Source organism: Rhinolophus sinicus, linkage group LG01 (genome assembly GCF_036562045.2).
Source record: "Rhinolophus sinicus isolate RSC01 linkage group LG01, ASM3656204v1, whole genome shotgun sequence".
Classification (NCBI taxonomy): Eukaryota; Metazoa; Chordata; class Mammalia; order Chiroptera; family Rhinolophidae; genus Rhinolophus; species Rhinolophus sinicus.
Window position 1 is genome coordinate 21,697,085 of NC_133751.1, and position 19,777 is coordinate 21,716,861.

The 19,777-nt window shown below is 37.5% G+C and overlaps 1 pseudogene; it reads left to right on the forward strand.

Annotated features, from left to right (window-relative positions):
- Positions 1-3,029: 3,029 nt before the first annotated feature.
- Positions 3,030-3,117, forward strand: LOC141568146 (small nucleolar RNA U3; annotated as a pseudogene).
- Positions 3,118-19,777: the final 16,660 nt, after the last annotated feature.

Consider the following 19,777-nt stretch of genomic DNA (forward strand, 5'->3'; position numbering starts at 1 on the left):
TTTAAATTTCTGATAGAAGAGGAACTTTCCTATTGTGTAGGTAGATTGGCGTGTCTGTCAAGGTGATCTTACCTGTCCCTACTTTTATAGGTTTAAAAGTCAGTTATGCATTCCTGATTCAAAAGCACTCAAAAGATTTAAGAAGTCCCCCTTCATTAAAAAGCATTCTGGTCACTGCTGAGTTTTATGATTTCTCTTTTATATAAACATTTTTTGCATATAAAAATAAACCGTGGCTGTGTTTATTTTATTTTATGTTTCCAATCCCCTGCTGCCGTTATTGCTAAGCAAGGAAGGAATATAGTGAGTGTCACGGAAAGGAGATTAATTTCTGTTGTGTCAGTGAGTCAGATAAACTTCGGTTTGGTGAGAGATTCTGGGTGGGGGTCACAGTTGTCCCTTTAAAGTTACATAAGAAAACTGAGGAAAGAACAGTTAAACATGTTTAATATGTGTTTGCTTTAAAATGTATTTAGGTACCATGATTCCCTGAAAATAAGACCTAGCCGGACAATCAGCTCTAATGCTTCTTTTGGCGCAAAAATTAATATAAGACCTGATCTTATTTTATTATAAGACCGGGTCTTACATAATGTAATGTAATGTAATGTAATGTAATGTAATGTAATATAATATAATATAATATAATATAATATAATATAATATAATATATATAATAATATAAAATATAAGACTGGGTCTTATATTAACTTTTGCTCCAACGGACGCATTAGAGCTGATTGTCTAGCTAGGTCTTATTTTCGGGGAAACACGGTAGCTCCAATTTGTAGTATTTTAGTTTTTGCGTAATTTCAACAGAGATTAAGTATACTCTGTCTTTACCAAGTAGAAATGCATTGAGTGCATAGTTGGACTCTGTTAACATGATAGTAATTTTCCATACTGTGTCCTGTAGATGTGTTAGGCCATATCTTTTTTGAGTTCTTTATTCCAATACTATACTACTTGCTTCATTGAAGAAAGAAATGGACTTCTGGTGAGTAATCCCAGTATATCCCATATGGCTTTCAACAAACGGCTGCTAGCTTCCTAACATTCCTTTCGTGTAGATGCTCTTTCATGCATTAAAATTGCTTAATGGACGGGAGAAGAATCAAATGGACAAACACTGGCAACTCAAATAGAAACTCAGATGGCAGCTCAAAATGGATAATTAGGTTTGGTCTGCAGAACTGCAGAACGCCATCTGCCAAAAGATATGCCTGCAGATTCCAGGGGCCGACCTCTTAATTAATCTCTTAAGAAGGATGAGAGCCACGTAAGGCAGTAAGAAGGAAAGGTCTCAGTTCAAGTCAAAAAATACATAAACCAAAGTAGTTTGTAATCTTCGACAGAATGAGGAAATAACCGTTTAGCCTCCTGATAACCTAGGTCAACTCTTTTTTCACTCCTCTTATTTTTACCTTCAGACCCCAAAGGGCTGCTGAGAATTTTTAAGGAGTGATGCTGAGCCCAGAAGCCTAAGATATTAGGAAGAGAAATGTATTTTCTCTAGTGTGGATGGAGTATAGTGAAGCTGAATACAAACTAGGGTTTAACATAACCATTGCAGGAAGGATCAGTGAAACCAGGTAGTTTTCCAAAGATGGATATAGAATTGGGCCCATTAGCAGGCATTCTGGTTTTAGTATCGGTTGGTTAGAGTTTAGATGACCTAAGTGATAGCTAGAATAGATAGCTAGAGTAGATGATCTATATAGGAACCAAAAGGGTAGTGGTTTGACTTGGGCTGACCCTGAGGTACAGATTTGAGTGCACGTTTTTGTTTAGAAGGTGATCCCAGGAAGCACAAGTAGGGAAATGTGGAGGTGCGACAACCATGGAAGAAAGCCAGGAGAAGGGATGTTGATGAGCAGATTGATTCTGTGGATAATCAGTCAATCCCAATGGGAGAACCTGGAAGATTATATAGAGTAAGTCTTGGAGTTGTCCCGTCTCAGCAGTGAGGAGCTAGAGTATTCATTCACCAACTCCCACCTTTTGATGACTGAAGGTTGTTCCTGAGGATATTAACTCCCCAGCAATCCCCATCTTTAGGAGTCCAGCACACCTCTGCAGTTGGAGAAAGTCCTCAGGCAGTCAGCCAGTCCTTGGTTCTTACACGTAGAAAATATGGGAACAGTAAATGGTGAGTTACTATGGACCCGACACCTAACAGCATCTGTTATATGGTTCTTAGATTTTTTGGTCATCAATCACCTGGAGAATTTGGTTACAGTTAATGGATCCTCTCACTAGAAAAAAACGAGGACATATAATGTACATGGTTTTGCATTTGATTTATTAGGATTTACAAGTTCCACCTGAAGTGCCAAAGAGTCTCTGTCTTTGGCGGCTCTATGCTGATCTATAGAAAAATTTTACCTTGTCTCAGCTTGCTAGAAAGTGAATATAGGATGGCTGGGCCAGCCAGCGAATTATTAATCTTGGACAGCCTTCTGGAAGAAAGTATTGTGATATCTGAATGATAGACTCCATAGTTATATTGAAACACCATGTTCTTGATGGAGGAATGGATAACATCATTGGCAGGACTCAGAGATGTGAAGGAGGGAGGTCCAGGTGGCATGACTGCGTGGTTATATCATTGTAAAAGTGTTAGCAGGAGACAGACTTAGAGACTGAAGAATAGTGTTGCTAGAGATTAAAGGTTTGTTTCCCTCCCAAAATTCAAATGCTAGAATCCTAACCCCCCAATGTGATGGTATTTGGAGGTGGGGCATTTGGGAGGTGATTAGGTCATGGAGGTTGAACCTTATGAATGGAATTAATGCCCTTATAAAAGAGGCCCCAGAGAACTTAGCTCCTTCCACCATGTGAGGACACAGTGAGAAGGTCCTTTATGAACTAGGAAGTGGGTCCTCACCAGACGCTGAATCTGCCAGTGCCTTGATCTTGGACTTCCCTGTCTCCAGAAGTGTGAGAAATGTTTGTTATTTAAGCCTCCCCACTCCAGTCTATGCTATTTTGTTATAGCAGCTGGAACAGACTAAAACAAGTATCTTCCCAAGACTATACTTTCAGGGATCATTTCTATAGTTCGTTACAAGTATCTTCCCAAATTTGGTGAATTGTGAACTTGGATTTGGTTCTAGTAAGGCCATCTAAAATTCCTGTAGGAAAAGCACAATAGTCTATTTTATTTTACATTTTGTTTGTTGAATGGGTAATGCAACTGTATGGCTTCAACTTTAGTAGCTGTAAAGATTATAAAAATAGATTTTTTTTTCTTTATGCCCTGACTGCCAGCCATCTGGAGTTTCTCCAGAAGCAATAACTTGTCAGTTTCTAACACAGTAGTGATGATGGCTGTGGGAAGGAGATTTCTAATACCCAGGAAAATGAACCATTATTGAAATTGCTATGATATTATTCATGACCTTGAAACAAAGGCATCACAAAATCACTAAATACAGTCCCCCATACCTGCTCCAGGTTTAGAAGGAGGCTTTTTGGTTTACTGGTAAGATTTCTGGCATGGCACAGACCTTGCACGTGGTGAAATGCAAACTCTCCTTGTGTAGATGAGGAACAGTGGCTATTTCTTGGGGGTGGGTTATGTCTTAAAGAACTCCTGGTGACTCGCTGTTGGGGAAGGTGGTACAAAGTTCTGGATTCTGGTACACCCTTGGGGGCTAGACAGGCAGCAGTCTGGTTCACTGCTGAGATAGAGCCCTTCTCTTACATGGGAGCTGGTCAGCGTAAATATCATAAAACAACTCTTTGAAGACATAAGAATTCCGTGCTTTTGTTTTCCAAGAGACCCTACGGATCCAAAGGAGAATAAGTGGTGGCAACATGTTTGGCCCACATGGTTCCCACGTGGTGCCTGAGTAACTGGGGATGAGTAGTGGGGAATGGGAATCATGGTTCATGGGCCAGAAGCTCCAATTTTGGGGTGCCAGGAATATAGGTGTTTCAGAAAATTAAGCTAGAAAATACTGGGAATGATTTCTATTTCTTAACTAATTTAAATAAATTAATGACCGAAAAAAGGGAGGGGGATCAATTGTTCGTGATTCAGCTTCTTGATAATCTGCAAGTGCTTGCGGTTCCTGGTAGCCTGTTTTAAACACAGCCTGACACCCCCTAAGTAATTCTACCAAGTCTCTAAGGCCAGCCTGATGGCCAAGGACTTTTGGCCTTTGATTCTGAGTGTGTGCGTGTGTGCATGTGTGTGTGTGTGACAAGTCTGATAGTTCTGCTTGCCCTGAGTCATTAGGGGAGAAATGTACACAAGGAAAGAAAAAACAGATGATGACCAGCATCTCAGTTCAGGTCCTTTGAGAAGCTGATATCAAGACAGGATTCGAAGTGCAAGAAATTTCTTGTGGGAAATGCCTGTAAGGGGAAATGGAGAGGGAGCAGAGGAAGCTGAGAGAGCCTCAGACCACACCACTGATGTGAACCCTGTGAAGGAGAAAGTGAAGGCAGGAAGGGCAGGTAGGAAGATTCAGACTGCAGAGCAGTTCTGAAAGTTTCTAAAAGGTCTTCAAACCCAAGTCACTGGGTGAGGAATGAGCCTGCCTTTGTTTCCCTGTCATACTTGGTCATTGGCTGGGAGCAGCTTTTGGATTCAGAGCACAGCCACTGGAGTCACCCCTGAGGACCATGAAGACAGGGAAGCTTTTTACAATTTTGAAGATTTCTGCAATACATTTGTGTATAGGAGTTTGGGGTATTTCAGGATGGTAGGGACGGGGAGGTGACATTTCAGTGAATAACAGCAACCTGAACAACTGACATTCACATGTACACCATGCATTTGTTAAATACCATGCATGCCTTAAATCATGTAATGCTTGTAATGGCATTGTTGCATGCTGTATTAGGTAGGACTCTTGATTGGAAATGACAGAACTAAAATGAACTTGGGCGAAAAAGAAGAATCTATGGAATTTATCTGCTCACAAAACGAGGAAGTCTCAGAGCTGGGATTAGAGGAAGGCAGTTGAGGCATGAAAGTGCAGAGTAGGTCCCTGCTTTTATTTAAAAGGTCGATAATTTTTTCTATCATGGGATTTTTATATTAATTTTGATTTTGAAAAGTATTATTTAAAATGCTATTTTTTTAAATAAGAGGAAAGAACAAAGGAAAAAATTTTAAAAAAGAAAATGCTACTTTTTGATTACTGAGTTGTTTTGTTTGTTTGTTTGTTTTTGGCATCCCCTTCAGTTTTGCTCCATAGATGAGTGCCTCATTTGCCTCACCTTAGTCTCAACCCTGCTTCAGGCATAGCTGAACCCAGAGGTTCATAGGATCACGTGATCACGTCATGACTCAGCTAGCTCCTTTGCTTCTGCTGCTTCTTGGTTTGACTTTATTTTGTTTGTAGGCACCTTCTACATGTAGATTTTAGCACGCACAATTTCAGAGGGAGAGAGACTTTCTCTGTTCTGCACACTCTTGGATGTTTGAAAGGACTGCTTGAATCGATCTGAAATCTAGGGCATTCTGAAAGAATTTTCAATTATAGGGTACACTTCAATCGAGAAAGGATTGAATTTCTGGATTAATTCTTATTGCCTTCTTCTTGGAAGCTCAATCTTTAAAAAAAAATCACATAATTACAAAATTTTCATTGGAAGACAAACACAGTTTTAACTAACTCTTTAGAGTGACTAGGTGAAAACACCAAAGTGTCTTTCATTGAGGCAGCTTTTTATGAAATGTTAATATACTTCTCTTTGTGAAATAACAATATGTCAAGGATACCTTATTAATTGAAGAAGGCAAGATGTAAAAACTCTACCATATATCATTTGTGAGAAATGTGTGTATGTGTATACATGCATATGATTATTTTTTTCTGGAAAGATTTAGGAAAAAACTGATAGTAGTTATTGCTTCTTCTTTTTTTTTTTTTTTAAAGAATTCTTTATTTGTGGGGGGAAGGGAACAGGACTTTATTGGGGAAGAGTGTGTATTTCTAGGACTTCATTGGGGAATTGTGTTTTTCCCAGGCCCCATGAGCTCCAAGTCAAGTTGTTGTCCTTTCAGTCTTAGTTGTGGGGGGTGCAGCTCAGCTCTAAGTCCAGTTGCCATTGTTCAGTCTTCATTGCAGGGGGTGCAGCCCACCATCCCTTGTGGGAGTCAAACTGGCAACCTTGTGGTTGAGAGCATGCGGTCCAACCAACTGAGCCATCTGGCCGCCCCAGTTATTGCTTCTGAGGAGGGTAGTTGTGTGGCTGATAGACCATGGGAGTAAAACTAATTTTTCACTGTATATCCTTTTATATATTTTGAATTTTGTACTATATGCATACATTACCTATTCAAAAAATAAATTTTAAAATACCTATTCAAAATAAAATATTTTTTTTTTTCCCTAATAAATATGTGATGTATACTACTATAGACATTAAGAACAAATTAGGGAACAAGATAGAAAAGTTTTCTGTGCTCCTGGAGGAAATCATCAGGCCTTGATTTAGAATAAATTCATTATAAGTTCCTTGGCGTGTAATACAGTCAAAGTGACATGGCTATGTTTGAATGGTCAGTATTGAGGTAGAAGGCAGTTTTCCTTTTTTCACTCCAGACTTCTCTTACTCAAAATGAGACACCGGCAGAGGTATAGCCGAGGCATACTAGAGTTTTGACAAATGTCCTGAGATTAAATAGACAGAAAACCAATGTTAGTTGATAGTGGCAGTCTGTCCCCAACAAAGAATGCAAAGTAGGATTTGTTACTGACCCCTGCCCTTAGCAATAAATAGGGGTTGTCTTGTCAATAATGTTAAGGGTTCTATGAGCCTTTCACAGATATTGATAGCCCGAATTCCTGGAGCACTTGGGTGTTGGTTCAAAAGGGAAGTATACTGATTTCATGAATCCCATTTTCTAAGAGAGCAGAAGTGCTTCCATGAATTTGCAGGATGTCTAGTTATTATTCTAGGAGCCAGTAGGTGGTCATGACAAGTGACAGACAATGCAAAAGGTCAAGAATGCTTGTGCTAGGCGAGGTGAGGGCAATGTACGCTCCTTCAACTAGGAGACCTTGAGAAACATTGGAAAGAATAGTGATTGAGTAATAATCAGTAGAATTACCTCCTGTTGGCTCTTATGCTAAAACCCATTAGGTCCAGTTTCTGGGATTAAAAACTTCAATCCCCAAATTTACTGACTCAAAATGTGTTAATCCCTGGAGGAGCTCAAGGGCAAATGATAATTGACTTCAATGAACATGACATTAGTGATGCAATTCCCGGAGTCTGTGTCTAACTAAGCCAAAGTCTGCATGCCTCCAAGATCAGTCTTAGTAGCTGAGGAGGGATCTATGGATGTGCAGGAACCCTGGGCTTAGTGGATCTCCCGTACCAGAGGTAGGAGAAGGCGCCATCGAGCTGCCAGCTCATCCACAACATAAAGAACTACTCTGCTGCTGATGGGGCTAGACTTGCTTCTGATCATGTCATCCCTAGATTTACAAGTCTGGAAGAAACACCTTTTCTACCTTCATTTTCATCTTTTTTTGAGATCTTGAACTTTACCTGTATGAACATAATTGCCATTAATAGCTTGGTTATTCAAATCTGTCTCGACTTGGTTAGATGAAGTGCCTAGCTGGTGTATTTAGTTTTGGTATTTCTTCCTCTTGCAGTTTTAAATCACCATAGATTGTTCTCTAACATCTATGTTACTACATCATAGACCTTTAGACACAGAGTAAAACCAAGAGAGCAATCCATTTTATTCAGTTTGCAAATGTGGTTCAAGGGGGAAAGGTATTAATACATATTCAAAGAAAAATGATATTGCTAAAATTTGTTGACAATTTGGAAAAGTATGTTTAGTTAGTTCACTTTACAACAACATATGCAAATAGACTAATGAATTAAAAATGAAGTAATAAGATAATCAGAAGAATATAAGTATGTATATTTGTGTGTACATATACATATACATACACATATATGGGCTAGAAAAGATCTTGACTGTTTTTGGTAAATTTTATTGAACTATAACGTACATATGGGAAAGTGCACAAATTGTAAGTGTTGGATGAATTTTCACTGAGCAAACACTCCCGTGTAATTAACTACAAAGAACCAAGGAAGAAAACATAAGGGATATGACTGATAAGATTGACAACACAAGTAATTTAGACCATCTGTATGTCAAAAAAATGTCAAACAAAATTACAGGGGAAAGAGACAAACTGGGAAAATGTTTTCAAATATATGACAAGGATAATTACCTTAATATTTATTTTTTTTCAAAGTAAAATAAAATTAAGAAATTTGGGGTATATATGTTTGTTTGTTTTTTTCTCTCTAATAGTTAAAGAAATTGGAAATACTGAAAACTATAACACCCAATAATGGAAGGTGCTAGAAACAGGCTTTTGTATGCATTTCTAGTAAGGGTATAAATGGAGTCTAGTTTGAATGTGGGGTGTGGATAGGGGCGGTGGCTGTGTGCAATTTGTAGTAGGTATCATTGGCCTGCAACATGTATGGACACTTTTACCCAAAAATTCTACTTCTAGAAATTTGCTGTAAAGCACAAGAAATCACTTAAAATATCTAAAAATTGGGTTTGGTTAAACAATATATGTTATAATCTTCTCCAGTCATTAAAAAACATTACAGAAGAATGTTGAATAACATGAAAAAAAAATTGCAATATGTTAAGTGAAGACATCAAAGTATAAAACTAAACGTATGCTAAGAACCCAGATTTTGAAATAAATGATATATACATATGTGCCGAAAAAAAATACTGGTAGATCTTATATCAAAATAGAAGAGGGCAAAGGGGGTCAAATATATGTTGATTGAAGGAGAACTGAAATCTGGGTGGTGAGCACACAGTGTGATGTATAGATGATGTAATACAGAATTGTACAACTGAAACCTATGTCATTTTACTAACTAATGTCACCCCAATAAATTTAATTTAAAAAAAATGAATAGGTTTAAACCTGGATGAGGAAATATGGGTGATTATTTTCCCCTTTGCACTCTTCTATATTTTCCAAGTTTTCTGTAGTGAATATTAATTTTCTAAGCAGAAAAAAATATTATAGGTAATAAAAATAATTTAAAAGTTTTCTATAGTGTGATTGCCTAAAGTCTGTATCCTAAGTGGTAGAAATGTCCTTTCTACCTGTATTAGCTGCACATAAAAGAAACAAAAACACTGACTGATTTCACCCTCTGTCTAAAATTGGTAAAAAATTCTATATTCATCTTTAAAGATGTATGCATTATGGTTACCTCTGTGGTGAAATCCAGAATCTTGACACAGTATCAACATAAACCACAAGTTGAATCAAAAACAACCATAAACTACCAACATAATACCCTTCATAAACAATAGAGGTAAATATTCTCCTGTAACACCATCTACATAAAAGGTATTAAATTACTTGTGTATAAATTACTATGCTAACAATGTTGAAGTGTTCCACTCAATTCCACTGGATTACAAGTACTATATACATATTAAGCTTTTATGGATTTGCCTAATGAGATTATTTGCCACATTTATGCAGTGGGAGGGATTACTTGAATGTTTTCTCTCTCGTTTGCAGACAATATTGCCACTCCCTCCTTGCATGGATAGAGATGGAAGATCACCTTTTGTATACCAGAGGGGCATGGGCAATGCCCAGGAGAAAGCTAAAGAGTAGCGTTTAGTTTCAAGTCAGCTCCTGAGCTGAGAAGTATAGGGAAACCATTTATAGGAGCCAGGGGTCTTTTAGGAAGGGAGACAAATAACTTCTCTCCTTGCCCCCCAAGTGTTCTACCTGAGGCTTGGTTTCTGGTAGATTCACAGATTTGGACTAGGGTAATCATATTTTGAAATACAGAAATATGCAAAGAAGAAAATCATAACCATAAATATTCCCACCATCTAGCATGATTGCTAAACATATTAGTTTTTTTTAGTATATCTTAATTATTGTTAAAAATTACTCAATTATTGTTATAAGATCAGTATATGCAGATTACAAAGAATTCATGCAATGCAGAGAAGTACAAAAAGGAAACAAATCATCAAATTCTGTCATTAATAAATAACACAGTAGTGAACCTCACTTAGGACATTTTTTAATGAAAGAAGAGTGAAAGATAAACGTCCTACAAATGGGATAATAATGTAAATCCTATTTCTAAGTACAATTTACTTTAAATATATAATATAAGAAAAACAAGAAATTAAAGGAATTGTTGAAATTCAAACTCAGGACATAGTTCTTCACTACAAGAGATAATATTTTCTAAAAGATTCTTCTTAAGTTAACAAAGAACTTATGAAAAATACAGAGATTGGAGTTGTGTGTATTTTTTTAATGAAATCTTTATATCTTACCTGATACTAATTAATATCCTGCTAAGAAAAGACCTAGAAACTTAACACTCCTGCAATTCCTCCCAATGTTGTTTGTTATTATTATTTAATTTATACATTGTATGATTTTTAACATTTATTTTCCAGTCTGTAGCAAAATTTCCATAGTAACTTAGTGTCATTTCTCGATTTTTAAGAGTCAATACTCAGAGTTTTCATGATTTCTCTTTTCCTGAAGTCTTTGCTTTAATCTCATAATTGGCTGATTTTTTTTCTGAATAAGTAGTTTTTTTTTTTTCAAAGGATCTTGCGTTGCCTGATGTTATGAAAATACCTACTTGTAATGTTTATTCTTGAATAATATTTTGTCTGAATATTTATTCGTGGGTTAGACTGTATATTTTTCTTGGGTCCCACACTGTTTTCCTTTTTGAGGATTGTTTTAATTATCTATTGCTGTGTAACAAATTACTTGAAATTTTAGCCACTTACAACAAAGCTTTGTTATCATATAAAGTTTCTGAGGTTCAGGAATCTGGGAGCGGCTTAGCTGTGGGATTCTGGCTCAGGATATCTCATGATAACCCATTCAAGTTGTGGGCTAGTGCTGCAGTCATCTCAAGGGGTGACAGGGCCTAGCAGATCTACTTCCATGATGATGGCTCACTCAGGTGGTTGTTGTTGAGAATCCGTTTCTCCCTGGCTGGTGGCAAAAGAGTTCAGTACCTCAGTGCCTTGGCCCTTGCATAGCAGCAGGCTTACCCCAAAATGAGTGATCCGAAAGAGTGGGAGTGCAACCAGCACAGAGGCTGCAGCTCCTTTTATACTTAACCTTGGAAGTGCCGTACCATCGCTTCTACACGATTCTATTGGTCACACAGACCAACCTTGTTAAAATGAGGGAGGGGACTACTACACAACGGTGTAAATACCAAGAGGCAGGGATCATTGAAAGTCATCTTGGAGGCTGGTTACTCCTGCTCTTTTCCTTCTGGTGTTGAGTATTGACATGGACATGGCAGAAGCCAGCCTAAATTCTCTCCCTTGCTACCAGTTTAACATATAAAACCTGATGCCTTTAAAAAAAAAAAAAAATCTTTACTTTTGAAGCTTATTAGTTTCTTTGTGAGTTGAATGTTCTATATCAGATTTTCTTGGTGGTGATATTTTCTTCTGAAGACTCAGTTTTTGATTCACTTCAGGGATATTTCTTGAATTATGTCTTTGAATAAAAGTTTTCTTGCATTTTGGGGTTCTCTTCTTCAAGAACATCAGTTATACTTAGATTATCTTCCATATCTATTAGCTTCTTTCTAATTACTCCAATCTTTGGCTTTTTCATTCTGCTTTCATTGTAATCCTCTCTTTTAGTAATATAGTTTTTACCTGGACTTATCACATCCCTTACTATTTACTGTCAATTCATTAATTGTGTATTACTATTGCTTAGGTCCTCACTTTTTCTTTTAGGACTGCAATGTTTTTCTTAAAATATCATTCTGTTATTTGGTTATTTTATCTGAGAGTTATTGATTTATTCAATTCATGTTTTCATTAAATTGTTTCATAGTACCGTGTTTCCCTGAAAATAAGACCTAGCCAGACAATAAGCTCTAATTCGTCTCTTGGAGCAAAAATTAATGTATGACCCAGTCTTATTTTACTATAATGTAAGATCGGGTATAATATAATATAATATAATACAATACAATACAATATAATATATAATACTGGGTCTTACATTAATTTTTGCTCCAAAAGACGTATTAGAGCTGATTGTCCAGCTAGGTCTTATTTCGGGGGAAACACGGTATAAAACAATTGTGAGATAATTTTTCTGTTCTATTCTTTCTTTAGAATATGTGGCCCTAAATATCTTCCAGGATGATTTGGTCAGACTAACAAAAGTGAGAAAATAAAGAAATATTATTAAATAATTCTTTCAATTCTCTGCAACTTTCAATCCTCTCAGGTCTCAGGCACCACAGATAAGGTGACTTTTTCCCCTCAGCTGTCTCTTGTGAACATGAAGAGGGAATGGATAATACTTAAATAACTATGTGGCCCTACCAGTTTTGAGATGTCAGTAAGAATCTGGAAAAGATAACCTGAGTGCAGGTTTAGTAGAAGGAAATTAACATTAATGTACAGTCTCCTTTTCTCCCTAAAATTATATAATCATTAATCTTTCTTAAAACAAACTCCTGGAGATTATCCAAATGCTTTTGTTGGAATTTTGCCATATCAAATACTGTCTAAAATAAGTAAACTATCAGAAGGGAGGGGCTTGGGGTATCATTTTGATTCCTAAATCTTATAGATGCAATTGATTTGTCCTTTGTCCATTCACAATTTTATGGAAATAGAAGTTAGCGATGTGTTCAATCAAAACATCTGAAACAGCTATTGCCACGGACCACCCCATCAGTAATTTCTAATATATGCGGTCTGACAATTACATTCACAAAAATCATCCTAAAAAAAGTGCTACATACCTTATTGCTGAGTATCACTATGGTCACCTTCGAAGTATTCCTTTTGGGGAAGCTATGCACCAATGGCAGCACCTAATCCACCCTTCAAAGCAATGTTGGAACTCTTTTTCTGGAATGGCCATCAGTGCTGTTGTCGTTATTACCCTTGATGTCCTGAATGTCATCAAAGTATCTTCCTTTCAATATTTCCTTTATCTTTGGGTAAGGAAACAAGTCTTTGGGGGTGATCAGGTGAGTAGGGAGGGTGTTCCAATACAGTTATTTGTTTACTGGCTAAAAACTCCCTCACAGACAGTGCCGTGTGAGCTGGTGCATTGTCGTGATGCAAGAGCCATGAATTGTTGGCGAAAAGTTCAGATTGTCTAACTTTTTCACGCAGCCTTTTCAGCACTTCCAAATAGTAAACTTGGTTGACTGTCCAGTTGGTACAAATTCACAATGAATAATCCCTCTGATATCAAAAAAGGTTAGCAACATTGTTGCAACACGTTCATGAACTTAATTGTCAGACCTTGTATATTTCCAGAATTGTTTTATGTATATAAACCCAAATATATATTTCTTTAAAACATTCACACATACACATGAATGGGGACATACTGAAGATACTTTTTTTTTTTATACCTACTGTTTTACTTATGGATATTGGAAATCTTTTCATATGAAAACAGAGATTTTATTCAATTTTTTTTAAAAGGCTCCATGATTTAGTTACCTTCTTCTCTGCAGATAAGCATTTATGTACTTTATGCATATATAAACACTGCTGTAGTAAGCATCTTTGTTCACGTATATGTATATGTATATAAAAGTATGGCAATAGAACAAATTCCCAAGAGGAATTTATGAAATTCTCAATGATGGTTAGATATAGCCCACTAGGAACCATTCTGTAAGAAATACCTCACTTTATTTAAGTTGAGCCTGGGCAACTCAAAATTTAGAGGAGTTTATCAGATTTGATGTCATTTTTTATTTTATTTTTTAAAGATTTTATTGGGGAAGGGGAACAGGACTTTATTGGGGAACACTGTGTAATTCCAGGACTTTTTCCAAGTCAAGTTGTTGTCCTTTCAATCTTAGTTGTGGAGGGTGCTGTTCAGCTTCAAGTTGTCCTTTCAGTCTTAGTTGTGGAGGGCACAGCTCAGCTCCAGGTCCAGTTGCTGTTGTTAGTTGCAGGGGGTGCAGCCCACCATCCCTTGCGGGAGTCGAACTGGCAACCTCATGGTTGAGAGCCCGTGTTCCAACCAACTGAGCCATCTGGAAACTCAGTGGCAGCTCAGCTCAAGGTGCCGTGTTCAATCTTAGTTGCAGGGGGCAGAGCCCACCATCCCTTGTGTGAGTCGAAGAGTCAAACCGGCAACCTTGTGGTTGAAAGCTCACTGGCCCATGTGGGAATCGAACTGGCAGCCTTTGGCGTTAGGAGCACAGAGCTCCAACCACCTGAGCCTCCAGGCCAGCCCCTGATGTCCTTCTTAACAATGCCTGCAAGTGTCAGAAAATTGTATTTTCCTCTCTTTTATCTGATAATTTTTAATTGGTATTTTAAAAAGGAACAAACATTATATTTATGCTGGAATTATGTAATTGATAAACGAGGTACGATTTATTAAATTTCCTGGATACTTGGGCCACCCAGGAGGAGTGAGTTACATTTGAGCCTGTGCACACGACTGTTTCAAGTGTAGCACGGTGTCTGCCATTCATGTTGTTCTAGGCCAGTCTAGGTCCTAAATTGAGAGGCTATAATTAAAGACTAAGTTAAAAAAATGGGCAAAACTATCTATTGTATGGAATATGGAGAGTGGCATCTTTCCCTTGCTTCATACCAATAATAGCAATATTAGTAAATCCCTAACTCGTGTTATAAACTGAATACTTGTGTCCCCTCAAAATTCCTATATTGAAATCCTGACTTCCAATGTGATGGTATTAGGAGATAGGCTCTCTGGGAGGATATTAGATGATGAGGGTGGAGCCCTCACAAATGGGATTAATGTTCTTAGGAAAGAGACCCCCAGAGAGCTCTGACACCCCTTTCATCATTTGAGGAGATAGTGAGAAGGTGGCTTGCACCAGACACTGAATCTGCTAGCACCTTGATCTTGGACTTTCCAGCCTTGAGAACTATGAGAAATAAATTTGTGTTGTGTGTAAGCTACCCAGTCTATGGTATTCAATTATAGGCAGCCCAGGTGGATTAAGACAGTGTATAATAAGCACTCAATAAATGTTAACTAAGTGCTTTATATGCATTGTGTTATCTAATTACCACAATTAGATAAGGACTATAAAAGTTTGCATCTTATAAACACACAAATGTATGTCAATTTTAATATACCTAGTGAATGGCAAAGTTGAGAGTTAAACCCAAGCCATCTGACTTCATAAATCAGACAAAGGAGATGTTGTCTTCTATTAGGTTGGTACAAAAGTAATTGTGGTTTTAAAGGTTAATAATTTAAAAAAACGCAATTACTTTTACACCAACCTAATACATCAGACATTAGCCCCCAAATGGCACACCTCTGAATGTTTAACAGCAGTGGTAGCAACTTCAGCAAATATTGGCATCACAGTTGCTAGTGCTTAGCAGATTTAAGTGACCAGACCTATATCTAATAACTGCAGTGAGCTTGAGTAGGAGAAAAAAAAAGATGGCTCCAAGAATAGACCAATTTGCTCATGGAAAATAGTCTGTAGTCCCTCCTAGAACAATTCTGGAGAAATATGAGAAAATTGGAGTTCCCAAAGGATAATGGAGCAGATCTGGGAAAATACAAATTTGTGGCTGCTTTTGCCTATTGCTTTACCCTAGGCTTGGCTTACCTAAATTTAAATACAGATACATATACAGCTCCTGATATACCTGAGAACCAAGATATTTAGACTATATGTGATCACAAAGGTGTGGACAAAAAAACACACAACAGGTTCTATGGAAAGTAACCTCAGAGGGTGATTGATCATATATTTTTAACTGGATAGGTCATGGTGGGTAGTCACACCCCAGGCATATAACTTTTTTAGTAAAAGGTTTATCTTTGCCTTAAGCAAGTGCTGTTCATTGTTCTTATTCATTTAGGTTAACACACCTTTTAAATACCGGAGTAATCCTCTTTTTTCAGACCCCTCAGAAGCATAACCACCCTCAAGAAAACACGTAATCTTGTTAACTGTCCTATAATCTGTTCCTTGGCTTGCTTTCTCCCTCCCACCTTCATGTAATCTTTCTTACTTCTCTCCTAAATTCTGAATGCATAAAAGAAACTGTCACTCTCCTAAGCATTTGAGATCTTGCTTCCTGGCAATTGTCCTCAGTTTGGTTCAAATAAACTCTTATAAAAATGCTCTACAGGTTTGGACATTACATTGACAAAGCTGTTGACTCTTAACACCTTCTCAGTAGGGTGTTAGAAAAACCTGTAGCTGAAGCAAGATAAACAGCTCTAACTTGTTCTCTTGATAGTTCTGGCTCTGAGTCATCTGTTGATCCTTTCAAAACTCTCATACCAGTTTTCATCCTAGTAGGTTGTACTATACAGATTCATGCCAGTATGAATTGGCGCTTTCTGGTATGGGGCTATGTAGAGAAACTATAAAATTCTCAGTTTCTGGCTACAACTGTTTAAGTCTCAGACTGAAACACTCAGAGTTTTCATCTATGTCATGCTAATTGTTCTAGATATTTCTGTTTCTATTTGCTGCAGTCAGCTCTGTGCACATGATATAATTCTCCTTTTGTACTCAGCAAAATGGCTATCTTTGCTTCCACTGTTATAGTGGGAGGGTTTTAGTGATGGCCTGCTTTTGGAGGGAAGTTACAGGTGGAGGGCTTTATGAGGACTCTCCCACTATTTAAAAACAATTTACTTTGGTAATTTGGGGCATTACTCAATGCTATTGCTTTACCTGCATCTCTACCCCATTATTTATAATTATTACATAGCCTGAAGCAAGAAATACATTTGCATATGGAGAGCAAATTGTTAACAATGAAGATTTAGAATTTGATTGATGTAGATTCTGGTCTAGATCTTGTTCTTCCAAACTTTGTTGACCTTGGGAAAACACTTAACCTTTCTAATCCTCAATTTCCGTGGCTGTAAAATGGCAATTAAATGACACCCAGCAACAATTCCAAAAGGTTCCCACACCTCTTTCTTTTGTATTTTTTCCCCTTTTTTTAAACTTTTTAAATGCATTTTTTAAGTGTTTTTTTTCCAAGACCTATCAGCTCCAAGTCAAGTAGTTGTTTCCATCTAGTTGTGCAGCTCACAGTGGCCCATGTGGGGATCAAACCGGCAACCTTGTTGGTTAAGAGCACTGTGCTTTAACCAACTAAGCTAACCAGCCGCCCTTTTGCATGTTTTAAACACTTAAAAGGAGAGAGTTCTCTTTCAACATTATTTATTTTTAAAGATTGTGTGCGTGGGGGGGGCGGGGGGGGGAGTAGTGCTGGTAACTGAGACATAGAGTAAAGAAATAAAATGGAATCACTATAGGCAAGCTGCTAGTTTACTGAAATCAAGCAGGTTGAGGTAGGTACGAGGAAATGATTCTATTCTTGTTTTAATTAGCCTGGGAACTTAAACTTTTAAACTTTCCAGTCCTGTGTCAATTTCTGGAGATACATCAAACCTCCAGATAACCCTCTGATTGCCCACTGAAAGACTTAGGAAAGAATGTTCAAATATCAAGACCACCTTACATCTGTTATCCAGACTACTGGTTATCTAGGGGATTACCATCTCAGACTAATCTGGATGCTAAGAATGCAGGACTAATTATTTTACAGAATGTACTGTTGAGGAAAAAGGGGTTCTATTGAAAGTAATCTCACAGGGTGATCTGATCATAAATTCCTAACTGGGCAGGTCATGGTGGGTATTCATGCCCCAGGCATATACCTTCTTTAAAATAAAAGGTCTATCTTTGCCCTAAAAAGCCCTGTCCATTGTTTCTGTGCATCTAGGTTAACCTTTGCAATGTCCCCTTTCAGACCCCTCCTTCAAAAGCATGAGAACACACACTCTTGTCTAACCTGTAATTGAATCCCCACCTTGCTTTCCCTCACCTCCACGTAATTTTCTTTATGTTTCCTCCTTAATTTAAAATGCCCAAAAGAAACTGCAAAACTGTTACTCTTAGGAGCATTTGAGATCTTGCTCCCTGGCATCCATCATCAGTTTGGCTGAAAAAACTCATAAAAATTACCTACAGGTCTGGACGTTTCTTAATCAACAGTACTTTTGTAATAGAATGAAATAGTCTCTCTGACTCCATCTTGCTCTATCCTGACATGGATTAGCAACTTCTGCTTAGTCCTGCACATAGACATGCTAGTTATTAACAGAATCTAACCTGTAGCCTAGGAATGACGGAAACAGCCTCCCTGCTCAAAGCTATCTCCCCGAAAAGATAAGGAAGGTATGTACAAAATAATGATTGTTTATCAAAAGATTTATAGGAACATCATGACGAGGACCACAGGAACCAGAGTTTGTTAACCAAAGATAAAGAAGATTCACCATCCCCCCAATTCTTGTTGACATCCAGATGTTTGTGATTATCAATCATCTCCTGACCAAACCCCTCAAACCCCTCCCATTTCCCCCTTTCCCTTGACATAAGAGAAGCCTGAATTCTGTGATTTCTCAAGATGGTTGTTTAGGACTTTAGTCCACCACCTTCTCGACTTGCTGGTATTCCGAATAAACTCGGCTTCCTTGCCCCAACTCCTTGTCACTTGACTTCCTAGTTGTCATGTGGCGAGCAGTTTGAGCTTTCACTTTTTACTATACAAACCCTTCCCAGTAGCTTTTCTTTTATCTTTGGAACATTCTGGGTGTTGCCTAGTTGTGTTTCGGATATGCAAACCCTGAGACCTTTGAATAAATTTTTATCATTTATTTATAGCAAAGCCTCCAGACTTTTTTAGTTTGTTCAATAAACTTAACATTTTTAATTGTGAGAAAATTTTAGCTTCTCTGAAATTTACAGTTCTATGTGTTCTTTGTTTAAAATTAAATTTCCTCAGAGATTTCGCTGTCTATTTCAAGTGATTTTCAGTTAGGTAATGATTTTCTCAAACAGAATTATTGAATTTTTTAGCGTTTTTTAAAAAATAAATGCTAATTAGAAATTTATTCAAAAGGCAGAAGATGTTGGTGAATTAAGAACTAATGGCAGATTTTTTTTTATTGTGGTAAATATACATAACAAAATTATTATTTTAAACATATTTAAGTGTACAGTTCAGTAGCAGTAAGTACATTCAGTGTCATGCAATAATTACTACCGTCTATCCCTGGAACTTTTGCATGTTCCCCAACTAAAATTCTGTAACCATTAGACAATAACTTCCCATTCTCCCCTCCCCCTGTCAGTGTGAGAATGTCCAAAGAAGTAGAGAATTTTTATAAGAGTTCATTTGAGCCAAACTGATGACCATTGCTGGGAAGCAAGATCTGAAATGCTCTGGAGCATGACAGTTTTGCAGTTTCTTTTATGCATTTGGAATTAAGGAGGGAAGATTACTTGAAGGAGTGAGAAAGCAAGGCGGGGGTGGATTACAGGAGAGTTAACAAGACTATGTGCTCTCTTGAGGGTGGATATGCTTCCAAGGGGTCTGAAAAAGAGACATTTCAAAGGTGTGTTAACCTAGATGCACAAGAACAATGGACAGGGCTTACTTAAGACAAAGCGAAACCTTATACTAAAAAAGTTATATATGCCTTGGGCGTGACTACCCACCATGACCTGCCCAGTTAGGAATTTAAGATCAGATCACCCTGTGAGGTTACTTTCAGTAGGTCCCCTTTTTGGTTCAAAACCTTGATCTCTGGCAACCACCAGGCAGATATCTGGAATAGTGGATATTTTTAAGGGGTAAAGGAACAGGATGGTACTTTCATAACTTGTGGTGGGCATTGCATTTCTGCCCCATATCTGTGTCATT